The 8,719-nt window shown below is 40.1% G+C and overlaps 1 non-coding gene across 1 annotated transcript; it reads left to right on the top strand.

The window, feature by feature from the left end:
* Positions 1 to 8,290: 8,290 nt before the first annotated feature.
* LOC112725635 (small nucleolar RNA R71) lies at positions 8,291 to 8,397 on the top strand. The gene has a single exon (XR_003164729.1). It is a non-coding gene; the product is annotated as a small nucleolar RNA R71 (small nucleolar RNA).
* The last annotated feature ends 322 nt before the right edge of the window (positions 8,398 to 8,719 follow it).

Below are 8,719 nucleotides of genomic sequence, written 5' to 3' on the forward strand. Positions count from 1 at the left end.
TCATCCAAGCAGATCCTTGATACAAGAGCACCACATACACATCCCTCAAGATTCAAGCCCTTGGTGCCTAGCCTTATTCTTTATTAACTTTTCTTTCTTTTTCAACACTTATTGTTCTTTTCCTTTTTCTTATTAGGATCTTATTATTTAGCTAGTCTCATGGGGTGTGTTTCAAGTATATGATTCAGGACAGATAGTTGCCTTTCCACCTTGTTGGTGAACCAACTTAGCTAAGTGATTACTATACCACAAATTTAAAGACCTACTCCACAACTTGAACATCACTCTGGTCTTTCATAACATCTCTTTTTATTGGACTTAAAACGACAAGCATACAATAAGCAAGATGAAAATGAAGGCAGGCAATTTGACTAGCAAGCATAGACCTAGGCAAAAGCAAACTTAAAGACAGAATTGAAAATTTCTAAGCTACTATGGAAGCATGTTCTATTTCATACATGATTTTCCTTATTTAAAAGACTTGAAAAAGAAAGATGGAACAATGAGGGAACTCCACCACCTTTTACTCATGGGGTTATTCGTGCTCTCCTTCTTGTTTGTCCTCTTTGTGTCCACTTGTGCTTCCTTGCATACGTGCCAGTCTAGCTTTTTTCCAATCTTCAAGTGCCTTCCTTACTGATTCATGACTCTTTTCTACCCTCTCTCTTTCTTCTCGTGCTAATTCATCCTTCACTTCTTCATAGCTTATGATTCCCGGATGTAGTATAGGCAGTTGTCCGACTAAGTATCCGAGCCTGGCCTGAGTGTTCACCTGGTGTCCAGTCTGGCTCATGTAAACTCCTTCTAAAAATGCCATGTGTTCGTCGAAGAGTTCTGCCTGTTCTAATTGTTTCCGATGCATTTCATGTATGTGTGCACCTTGATGTGCTTGGATGTTGATTAGCTTTTGGATGGCTTCTTGTTGTTGATCCTGCCTTTGTTCCAACCTATGGAAGGATTCTCCCCATTATTTTCCTTGCTCCAGTTGCTGCTTGATGACAAGTCATCTTAGCATAGTTTCACTAGCCTTTTTCTTTTGTTTTCAATTGAATTATGCACTTTCTTGAGCCATAAGCAAGCCAATTGGGTAGATTTTCATGCTTCCTTTGATTTAATCAACCATGTATGAATTCATGCTATTTCATGAGGTTTTATGCTATAATTGTCACATATTATGAAAGAATGAATATCTCATGATTTTGAGCATAGCTTTGATGTGTTTAGTTGATTAATGATAGGTGAAGAAAGCTTGGAGAAAGGTTGAAGCAATAAGGAATGGCTAGGAGGGAGAGAGGACAAAAAGTTTGAGCAAAAGTTTGCCTCAAACTTTAGCTCAAACTTTTGGATTAATTGAAAATGAACCAGGGGGCAAAACACTGGACCAAAAGTTAGCCTCAAACTTTTGTGCAAACTTTTGGGCAAAAAGCTGGAGCAAAAGTTAGCCTCAAACTTTTTGGCTAACTTTTGGGCAAAAAGCTGGAGCAAAAGTTAGCTTCAAACTTTTTGGCTAACTTTTGGCATCACAAATCAACACCCTGGAGAGCAAAAGTTTGCGCCAACGTTAGCCCCTAACTTTTTGGCTAACGTTGGCGCATGAAAAACACACCCTGGAGAGCAAAAGTTTGCGCCAACGTTAGCCTCTAACTTTTTGGCTAACGTTGGCGCCATGAGTGTGCAAGGGGAGGCCAACGTTGGAGCAAAAGTTTGACCCCTAACTTTTTCCCCAACGTTGGTATCAGCAAAAGAGGGTGGCTGATGTGAAAAGTCGGAGTAAAAGTTAGCCTCAAACTTTTACTCCAACTTTTACTCAAGCTTTCATAATTCCAACCCGGTTCAATTTGGTTCTTCTCCAAACTCCAAGAGCAATCAACCAAGGCCTCTATCAACCCAATTCCATCAAGAGCAAAGGCCCAATTGAAGGCTTGAAGACCATTTGAAGAAAGTGTATAAATAGCATAGGATTTAAGTTTTTAGAGTAGCTTCCCTTTTTAGTTTTGATATAGAGCTTTCTTTTCGGTTTTGATTGGGAATTCACTTTTACATTCTAGCATTGTTGTTTTAATTCAAGAGAATTGGGGAGGAGAATTGATCTCTCTTCTTCCTTGTTCTTGCCCAGCACTCTTTAATTTTCTTGCTTCGAATCCTGGGTGGAGAATTGAAGAACTTCTGTTTCAATCTCACCTTGGGATCTTGTTTAATTCTCTGCTTAATTGAATTTCAGTTTCGGTTAATTGCTTCTTCATCTACTTTTTCTGCAATTTGCATTTCCTTTGCAATTGTTCTTGTTGGATCTAGGAAGGCATTGAGATCTAGACTTGGTTTTCTAGTCTCTTGGGTCCTGAGATCCGGATTTCCCATTTCCCATTCCCTGTTTACTGTTTTCATGCTCATTTACATTTCTGTTTTAAGATCCGGTTCAATTCAAGTCCTTCTTTACTTCTCTGCTTGTTGCAATTTTACTTTTCCTTGATTAATTTCTGAAAATCCAATTCCCAATTCCCTTTACAATTCAAGCCATTTACATTACTTGCACTTTAAGATTCTGCAATTTACATTTCTTGCGTTCTAAGTTTTTTCCATTTAATTTCTTGTTCTTTAAGATTCAGCACTTTAAATTTCAGTTCTCTTTAATTTGATGCAAATTACCCATTCCCTTTACTTTCTATGCAATTTAAATTCTGCAAATCACAAATCTCTCAACCAAATCTTGATTCGCTTGACTAAATCAACCACTAAACTAAAATTGCTCAATCCTTCAATCCCTGTGGGATCGACCTCACTCCCGTGAGTTATTATTACTTGATGTGACCCGGTGCACTTGCCGGTTAGATCTGGGTGTTTTGGAGAAATTCGTTTTTTCGCAAAAATATCCCATCACTGCTCCATCAATTGTCTTTGCCACTCCCCTTGTTGATTCATCCATCTTGATAGTGACTCTTCTTGACGGTTTATCAACTGTAGGTGAAGCTCTTTTTGTGCCCCTTGATTTTCCAAGTATTGTCTAGATAAGCCATCAATGGCTTCCTGTAGTTGGTGCATGTCCAAAGGGGCTTGCTCCTCTAGGTTCTGTCCTTCTACCACTTGGTGCACTGGCCTCTTTCTTATCCTTCTTTGGGGTAGGGGAGATGCAACAGCATGCATACGCCGGACAGTAATTGGGATACCAACTTTTATCCATTCGGGGTTTTCATCTTCGAACACCACCCCTGCCTTGTCACACAGGCAGAAAATAGTGCTGGGATAGCCTAACCTTCCCCCAGAATCACTTTTCTCAGCCATCTTCCTAATGCCTTGGGCTATGAGTTCATGCACCTTGATCTCTCCCCCTTTAAGTATATATTGCACCATTGTTTCTCTCTTAAAATTCACCTCTTTTTATGAATTTGGGCTTCCCATTGAGATCTCTTACCCAATCCGCTCCTTGTACGCAGATATCTTTCACAATTCGGTCATAATTAGGACTACCATCTATTCGGGATTGATAGCTTTCTTCCTCGAATGGTATGGTTCGTAGCTTCAACACCCTCATGATGCTCATGGGACTAAAATCCACAGTTACTCCTCTCACAAAGCTTATAAAAGATTCCTCTTTCCTATCATACCTCACCGCGTTTGCGTAAAACTCTCTTACGAGTGTTGCATTTATCCTCGCGGTGACTAGATCGGTGAGGAGCTCCCATCTTCTCTTTTCTACCTTCTCTGTGATTTCGGGGCACTCAGTTTTCTTGACTTGAAGGCCTAGCTCATATATGATCTCCTTATCAGCCATCCATCCAAATTGAAGTGCATGGTAAAAAGTTCTAAACTTCTTTTCATCAAAGGGGCGTTCCTCCATAGGCTCCTTCCCCTTTCATCTTTTAGAGCTTGATGATGCCATGAATGATTTTTGAAAAGTGAAAGTGTTGAGGTGAGTGATGAGTGGTGAAATTCGGTTGGGTTTGGATAGGATGTAGCTTGGAGAGTTGTACTTCGAGAGTGAGAAATTTGAAGAAATGGTTGTTGGAATGTGAAGGAAAGTACGGACTAGGAATCACTTATATAGGAAAGTGATGAGTGAATGAAAGGTGTGGATTGATGGGGTGGTTGTGTGATGGACGGATGGGGTTTAGCATGGGATGAGCACAAGGATGATCAACTTTATGATGGTGTTGGTTCAGTTTCCAAGCTTGTTCTTCTTCCAATGTTGCATGGCAACAATTCCCAATGCAATCCCCTTGGAGACACGTATACAGTCCTCTCCTTTTGGGGTAGTCGAACCCTTGAATTGTCCCATTAATCCTCCTACAAAATAAAAGAAAAAAAAATAAAATTGTGGGAAGTGGCGGCAAACTTTAAAAAAAAACAAGAAAGAGTAACTACTTTTTAAAATTTTTATTGTTAACTACTAAATGCTATTCACAAATGTAAACCAACTAACTAATTAAATTTCCATATATGCAAACTTGGTGACATCAAACTTAGTTTGTGGCAATATGGTGTAAGATGATTTGTTCAAGGTGCTAAGAGTTACATGCTATGAGTTGCATTCATGTCCTCTTAGTGTGCCTTGAACACCAAACTTGTTCTTCACTATATGTTGCATAAAAGGATTTATTCAAGGATATGTCAAAGTTGATTTGCGATCCATGAACCCTGCTTTATTAACTAATTTAAAAGCATGTAAAACATGGGTTGCCTCCCATGAAGCACTTCTTTAGCGTCACTAGCTTGACGTTCTTCCTTTGTCATGGTGGTTGGTAATGCTTCAGATCTTCCCCTCTTGCAGTAAACCTACATCCATTGGCTTCATCAATGATCTCTACATGTTCTAAGGAGAGAACTTTGCTGATGGTGATCCCTTAGGTAACTGAGATGGGATGGTGGGGAGATGAGGTGGGATATCTAGGAAGTAAGCTGAGAACACTTTATCCCCTTGAGAGAAATCTTCTATAGGGATCTTTTTGTTCCTCTATCTCCTTGGTATCTTCTTCTTTGTTTCTTTTGCTGTTATCCTGCTCTTTGTGGTCTCTTTTCTTAGGGGGATTTTGTTGCTGGTCCCATATGATTCTGGTGGTTTTGGCTCCACTTGAGTTTCCTTTAGCTGTGACAGCTGCTGATTATTTTGTTCATCACCCAAAGGAATTCCTGAGTGTACAGCTTGTGCCTCAATGCTTATTTCTCCCACCATTGCTCTGTCATGCTCTGTCCTTAGTTCCTTGCCTTCCTGACTTGCTTCTTGTGAGGGTTTGAAGACATTGAAGGTGAGTTGTTCATCATGTACCCTCAGTATTAGCTCTCCTCGCTCCACATCTATGAGCGCTCTGGCTGTAGCTAAGAATGGTCTTCCCAATATGATTGGGTGAAGATGACTTTCTTCCATTTCCAGTATGACAAAGTCTGTGGGAAAGAAGTAGTTCCCAACCTTCACCAGCACGTTTTCAACCACTGCTATTGCTTGTTTTTGAGTTTTGTCCGCCAGCCTGATGACTACGTCTGTGGGCATCAGCTCATTGATTTGCAGCCTCTTCATAAGGGATAAAGGCATTAAGTTGATGCTGGCTCCCAGATCACAGAGTTCTTTATCAAACATTGTTTCTCCTATGGTACAGGGGATGTGAAAACTCCCTGGGTCCTTCCTTTTTGTAGGCAGCTCTGGTTGAATGAGAGCACTGCACTCCTTATTCATCACTATGGTTTGTCCTCCCTTGAGTGAGCTTTTTCTGGTCAGCAGCTCCTTCATGTACTTAATGTATGAGGGCATTTGTTGGAGGGCCTTGATGAATGGTATGTTTACATGGAGAGATGCAAATATGTCAAGAAACTTTGAGTATATTCTCTTCTCTACACCACCATCGAGTAATTGGGGAAAGGGTGCATAGAGTCTCAGCAGCTCCTTCTGTGTAATTGTGGTTTCTTGATGATTCTCTTCCTGCTTTCTTGCCGATGTATCTTTGATAAACCACTATTTCATGGTTTATCTTGTGCTCAATTGAGTGGTTTTTATCAACTCTTTACCCACTTATTCATACTATTTGCATGGTTTTACATTTACCTTCCTAATTATGTGCTTTGATTGAAAACATGCTTCTTTGGACTTATAATTGCTAATATTAATCCTTTCTTATCACCATTAGATGCCTTGATATGTGTGTTAAGTGATTTTAGAGATTACAGGGCAAGAATGGCTCAGAGGATGGAAAGGAAGCATGCAAAAGTGGAAGGAATACAAGAAGTTGGAGAAATTGCTAAGCTGTCCAGCCTGACCTCTTCGCACTCAAACGGCTATAACTTTAGCTACAGAGGTCCAAACGACGCGGTTCTAGTTGCATTGGAAAGCTAACATCCGGGACTTCGATTTGATATATAATATGCCATAGCTGCCTTGACTCTAGGTGACGCGACCGCGTGCTCTATGCGGCCGCGTCGCAGTGACAAAAATCAGCGTGTTTGAATTCGCAACCAGCGAATTCTGGGCTGTTTCTGACCCAGTTCTCGGCCCAGAAAACACAGATTAGAGGCTATAAAGTAGAGAGATTGTATCCATTCAAAAAACAAGCTTTCACATTCACAATTTTAGGATTTAGATGTAGTTTCTAGAGAGAGAGGTTCTCTTCTCTCTCTTAGGATTAGGATTTAGGACTTCTCTTAGTTTTAGGAGTGACTCTCAATCCCAGGTTCAATGTTTATTTTATTTATTTCTCCAAATTAATTTATGAATGTCCATGTCAGATTTAAGTTCTTTTGTGAATGCAATTCGAAGTATTTTCAGATTTAATTTTGCTTTGCTTCATTTATAAATGCTTTTAATTTAATTTAGATATTTTCCCTTTTTGGCTTTGGTTAATTAATTGGTGACGCTTGAGTTATCAAACTCATTGTTGATTGAAAATTAGAATTCTTCAAGAATTAATTCGAGTTCCACTAACTCTAACTTTTCCAAGGAAAGACTAGGACTTGAGGAATCAGAATTAATTCATCCACTTAACTTACCTTCATAGTTAGAGGTTAACAAAATGGGAGAAAAATCCAATTTTCATCAAAATTGATAAGGATAACTAGGATAGGACTTCCAGTTCTAATACCTTGCCAAGAGTTTATTTTTTGTTGTTATTATTTTATTTCCTCTGCCATTGCTATTCTTACTTTTTACCTTGATCCAAAACCCCAAAACATACCTTTGCATAACCAATAATAAGAACACCTCTCTGCAATTCCTTGAAAAGACGACCCGAGGTTAAATACTTTGGTTATCAATTTCAAAGGGGTTTGTTACTTGTGACAACCAAAACGTTTGTAAGAAAGGACTTTTGAAGGTTTAGAAACTATACTTGCAACGAGGATTTATCCGCAAATTTCTAGACCACACAAAAGTTCCTCTCTTCAATCTTCAGGTTGTTCTGATGGTTTATTCGGCTCTTCCTCAGTCTCCTTATCACTTATAGTAACCATCTTACAATCTTACCATCTGACTCTCTTTGCTTCACCTCTCGGATTTTTCTCTGTGTCACTTGGGAAGCTATCGGTAGGTTTGGGAATCTTCTCAGATAGGTATCCCACCTGAAATTCCAGCCTCTTGATGGTGTCTCCCTGATTCTTGATATTGGCTCGCACCTCCTCTTTGAACACCTCGTTATCTTGAATCTCCTTGCATATGCCTTCAAGTAGAGTCTCAATCCTTGATAGTTTTTCTTCCGATGATGGAGAGTTGAGATTGGAAGGATGAGAAGGGCCATTTTGACTTTGGTATGGATGTTGAGAAGTGTTGTTGGGTGGGTATTGGTATGACCTCTGTGTTGAGTGTTGGTGAGTTGCATTATTGTTGGGGTTATGGCGTCTCTGATCTTGGCCTTGGTCTTGTTGATTTCCCCACCCAAAGTTTGGGTGGTTCCTCCAACCAGGATTATACATTTTGGAGTATGGGTCATGATTCTGCCTAGGTGAATTCCCAATCTAGTTGGCTTATTCCTGATCACACTCTGCTTCTTCATTCACCCCTTCTTGGGTTGCTGCTGAAGCGGTGATTGTTGCTACTTGATTCCTCTCCATCTTCTTGGTGAGGTCAGATAATTCCTTGGTAATCTTCTTGTTTTGAGCTAGCAGTACATCCACATTGTTCAGCTCCATCACTCCTCTAGTATTGCCTCTTTCAGAAGCATAGAAGTAGTCATTCTCTGCTACAGTCTCAATGACATCTATGGCTTCTTCAATGGTCTTCTTCTTGTTCAGAGATCCCCCGGATGAGTGGTCTACTGCCTTCTTTGATTCATACAAAAGGCCTTCATAGAAAATGTGCAACTGCACCCATTCATTGAACATATCTGGCGGGCATCTTCTTGTCAAGTATTTAAACCTCTCCCATGCTTCATATAGAGTCTCACCATCCTGCTGCCTGAATGTTTGTACCTCAGCTCTCAACCTGTTGATCCGTTGAGGAGGATAGAATCTTGCCAAGAACTTGTTCACCACATCTTTCCAGGTTGCTAAACTCTCCTTTGGAAAGGATTCCAGCCATTTAGATGCCTTGTCCTTGAGTGAGAAGGGAAACAGAAGTAGTCTATAAGTGTCAGGATGAACACCATTAGACTTCACAGTATTGCATATCCTCAGGAAGGTGGTTAGATGTTGATTGGGGTCTTCTTGGACACTTCCTCCGAATGAACAATTGTTCTGAACAAGGGTGATGAGCTGTGGCTTTAGTTTAAAGTTGTTGGCACGTATGGTTGGCCTTTGGATGCTACTC

The sequence above is a fragment of the Arachis hypogaea genome, chromosome 11 (genome assembly GCF_003086295.3).
Source record: "Arachis hypogaea cultivar Tifrunner chromosome 11, arahy.Tifrunner.gnm2.J5K5, whole genome shotgun sequence".
NCBI classification, from domain to species: domain Eukaryota; kingdom Viridiplantae; phylum Streptophyta; class Magnoliopsida; order Fabales; family Fabaceae; genus Arachis; species Arachis hypogaea.